Source organism: Taudactylus pleione, unplaced genomic scaffold, assembly GCF_031769625.1.
Source record: "Taudactylus pleione unplaced genomic scaffold, aTauple2 ptg000053l, whole genome shotgun sequence".
NCBI lineage: Eukaryota > Metazoa > Chordata > Amphibia > Anura > Myobatrachidae > Taudactylus > Taudactylus pleione.
In genome coordinates, this window is record NW_028284455.1 from 19,689,094 (window position 1) to 19,694,113 (window position 5,020).

The following is a 5,020-nucleotide window of genomic DNA, read 5'->3' on the forward strand; positions in this document are numbered from 1 at the left end:
GCCCATAGCAACCAATCAGATTGTACAGTAGTTATCATTTCTCTATTGCATTGTAGAAAATGATAGACAGGATCTGATTGGTTGCTATGGGCAACATGAACACTTTTCATGTTTAGAAACTTTATTAAATAAATATACCCCTTGGAGGCCCTTACACAAAAAAATTGCTGTTGCTTTACATGAGCTGCCCACCTTCAGTGTGTACTCAGAAAGAGTTTTCAGCACAGCTGGGTACCTTGTCAGTGATCAGCCTGAGACTACTTCCCCAAAATGTGGAAAAGATGATGTCCATCAAAATGAACTACAAATTCTACGAGAAAGACCTTTACTGTCAACTACCTGCAAAAATTACAGAGGCACCTGTAATGGTGGATTCCAGCAGGGACAAATTAATATTGTGTGAAGAAGATGATGTATACATCACCCCAGATTATACCATCACCCAAGCCTACAGTATATCGTCATCCCATCCTTTGGTGTGTATAAATTACAGCTGCGATCCCTGTTAGATTGGGGATTAATTGTCCACTTTAGTGGATGTGAACTCCATTTTAGTCCATATCATCACCGCACCCCTTACACATTTTCTGACCTGGGCTACAAGAGGAGCAGCTGCACTCTGGAATACGGTTGCATGGAGTTACCCCTCTGACTCACTGAAATTCAGGTAGAGGGGCCATGGGTAGGGAGTAGGGACACTATAATCAGAGAACACAGTTTTAACTCATTTATTAAGTTTTTTAAACCATATCCTCTATTTTTTTCACCTTTGAAAATGTGTATGCAAATCTCAACAGAGGCGTTTGTGATGCCATGGCTAGCGCGCACACACACACACACACACACACACACACACAGAAAAAAAACACATTAATTGAGTGATTGAATTAATTTTTGGGGGGCACTTGGGAGGGAGAGCACCCAAACGAGGCAGCAGCCTCTTGATAAAATACACAGGCAGCACCCCTGCGCGCCTACGTTGCTGATAAGTGTGGCTAACTGGCGCGCACACACACAGAAAAAGTTGGTTTTATTTTTTTTAACACTGGTGGTGTGGCCGGCTAACACGCACTCACCAAAAAATAGTTTTTATTTTTTCGCTGGTGGTGTGCCTAACACACACACAAAAAATTGTTTTGATTTTTTCACTGAGGTGTGGCAGGCTAACACACACACACACCCCAAAAAATTGTTTGTTTTTTTCACACTGTGGGTGAACCCCTGAAAGAGGCAGCAGCCCCTTGACAGATAGCAGCACAGCACCCCTGCGCACCTATGCTGATGACAAGTGTGGCTAACAGACACACACAAAAAATAATTTTTATTTTTTGGTGTGGCAGGCTAACACACACCAAAAATTGTTTTTATTTTCACACTGGGAGTGATCCTCTGAAAGAGGCAGCAGCCCCTTGACAGACAGCAGCACTGATAACACCTACGCTGATAGCAAGTGTGGCTAACATATGCATACAAAAAATTGTTTTTTATTTTTTTCACTGGTTGTGTGGCAGGCTAACATGCACACACCAAAAAATTGTTTTTATTTTCACACTGGGGGTGAACACCTGAAAGAGGCAGCAGCCCCTTGACAGACAGCAGCACAGCACCCTTGCGCACCTACGCTGATGACAAGTGTGGCTAACTTGCACACAGAAAAAAAAATGTTTTTTTCACACTTGGGGTGTAGAGCACCCCTGATGGACAGAGCACCCCTTGGACAACACAGCAGAACCGCCAGCCCCAATGGACAACAGCCAGCTCCTATGGACTACAGCTAGTCAGCCCCTATGGACAGGACAACAGCCAGCCAGCCCCTATATATGGACAACAGCCAGCCCCTATATAATAGACAACAGCCAGCCAGCCCCTATATTATGGACAACAGACAGCCAGCCCCTATGGATGGACAGGACAACTTCAGTGACTCGCAACAGCCAGCTAGCCCCTATATGGACAACAGCCAGCCCCAATGGACATTAAGCAAAGCAACAACTGTAGCAGCGCAGCACAGCTCCCAGCTCCCTCCCTCTTTACTCTCCACAGCCAGAATGAAAAATGGCGGCGGTCAGGGGACCTTTATAGAATCCAAAACCCGCGAGAATCCAACAGCGGGATGATGATGTTTTGCCTCGCTTTCAGATCCGAGTCAGGCGGGAAAACCCAAGTTGACTCGGATCTGACTCGGATCCCCTTAGTTCAGGTGGGTTCGGATCTCTGCGATCGGAACCGGCTCATCTCTAACCAAAAACAGCTGCATGTTGCACTACTGAGTGCAGTTCTTTGTCTATTTGCTACGTGAGCCACTTCTCAGGTCTGGTCTACATGATATCAATGATTGTGATATGGGGGCTGGTAATTTCTATAGCTTTTTTTAAAAAAAGGACACAAGTATAAAATAAAGGCAATTGCACTTATAAATCTCAGTGTTTTTTATTTCTAAGGCAGATAATTTATTGCCTTTTTGGCTCCAGGAATATTGTACAGCACTTGCTCATCACCTTTCACATTCTTTACTGCTATATATTTCCTAACACTTTAGTGCTGGATCAATCTTCTCCCATCTTTGGTTCTCTTAACTCTGTTATCATGACATAATTGATTGATTGTTGCTATGAACTATACATGCTTTGGGACACCAAATAAAAGATACGAGGAAAGAACCTGCATTTTTGGTATTTTTACACTGACTGTGATATATTTAAAGGGGAAGAAAAAAAGTCAATACTAAGGGGTAAATTTACTAAAGTTCGATTTGGTTTTTTTGTGTGATTTGACATTTGATTTGCATTCGATTTTCATTTGATTTTGCTTTTGGAGATTTACTAAAGGCAAAATCAAATGTAAAATCGAACATAAAACCGAATTTCACTCAAATCCCACTCAAAATCGAACATCGGAAAAACATCGGTACTTTTACATAGACCAACACACAAATCCCTTATTTACTATTATTCTATTTGAAATCGAACACAAAATCGTACTTCAGTTCGAACTTCAAATCCCCAAATGAATAGACCTGCTTCATGCTTTTTTATTTTAGCATGAGCAGGTTGGATTGACACAGATAAATGCATACATCAGTGAGATGCATGCATGTATCTTACTGTAAAAAGCTTAGAAATAGTTAAATAAAAAAATAAATGACCTGGGGTCCCGCCCGTAAAACAGAACCAGTCCCAGACTTTTCATAGCCAGTCCTGGTTGTGTAAGTACAGGGGAAAAATTGCATAGGGTTCCCCCTGTACTTAGCACAGCCAACACTGGGCTTTGATCCTGCCCTGGTTCGGGAATTACAGGGGAAAAAATGCATTGGGTTGACCTGTACTCTCCAGAACCAGCACCAGACCCTTACTAGCGGGGGGCTGATGCCACAGCCAGGGGAGCCTTTTCACTGGGCCCCCAAGCCAAACCATCAGCCCTGACTGCTAGTCAGCCCAGGCCATGGATTCCTGGGGAGTTGGGGACTCCCCCAATAAAGGGGTCCCCCTCTCCAGGGCACCCCTGGCCTAGGCTGATAGTCCGGGGCTATCCCTGCCACCCCTGGGCGGTGGGTGGCGGGTTGATAGTGTAGGTGTAGTGTAAAAAAATAAGAGTATAAACATTGTCTTTACAGTAGAACTGCAGGTCCCAGCAAGCTTCCCCCGCATGCTGGTACATGGAGAACCACAAGTACCAGCATGCGGGACATTAAGGGCCCACTGGTACCTGTACTTCACCTGTAAATAAATGTTTAACACAATACACACACACCGTGATAGTAAAGTTTTAATACATACATACACACTCACACATACTCACCTAAATTACCTGGAGTGGTCCCCTTCTACCTATAGGCATCCATGGTCTTCATAAAATAAAAAAACAAATAAACACGAACCACGTACTAGGCAACAACCATGATGGTTGTTACCTCCCGAATGAAGAGCTCAGACACGGCTCTACTCTTTGTAGAGACATATCTGAGCGTTCATTGGCTAAGAGAGGTCAGCCTCCCACCTCTCTCAGCCAATGAATGGCTCCCTCTATTGAAGTCAATGGTGGGAACCACAAAATAAACTTTAGTTACCCTGCGACTCTCCATTTACTTCAATGGAGGGAGCCGTTCATTGGCTGAGAGAGGCAGGGGCTGACATGAAAAATAACTGCTGTGCGGCAACATATTTCTTTTACATTATGCCATTACACTATACAAGGTACAGATAACACAGTTGGTAAAAATACTGTAAATAGAGCAGAGGACAAGAAAGGAGGATATATGAAAAGATTCTATTTTGAGTTCTGATCTTATAAAATTCTAACAGCATATAAGTAAAATTTACTAAGGAGTGTTAAAAATGTAATTTGATGCAGAATATATTAGACAGTGGAGATACATCCTTGGTTTTTGGCTTCAATAAACAGCTATAGAAATCGTACTTATCTATACACATGTATTCTATTATTAATATAACACGTAATGTTTTCCAGAGTGCCACATAAGATTTTAAAGGGCTGGTGTTTTTGAAAGTTGAAAGTACTTGAAATATTCCACATTCAATCTGTCTCAAAATCATGTTACATACATCTAAAAAATATATCCAAAATTCGACCATATCTTATACAAGACACTGCAAAAACTCTAACCTATGCACTAATTATTTCCCGCATTAACTATTGCAATAGTCTCCTTACTGGTCTTCCCAAAAACAGGCTCTTGCCACTACAATCCATTATGAATGCAGCTGCGAGGCTAATCTTCCTCGCCAAACATTTATCGTCTGCTGCTCCGCTTTGTCAGTCCCTCCATTGGTTACCAGTTTTCTACTGTATTCAATACAAAATACTTTTACTTACACATAAGGCTATTAACCAAACCATACCAACATACATCTCTTCACTCATCTCAAAATATCTCCCAACCCGAGCTCTACGCTTAGCACAGGATATGCGTCTCTCATCCCCACGCATTACTTGCTCCCATTCATGGTTACAGGACTTTTTTTGGTCATCACCCACTCTGTGGAATGCCCTCCCACACACA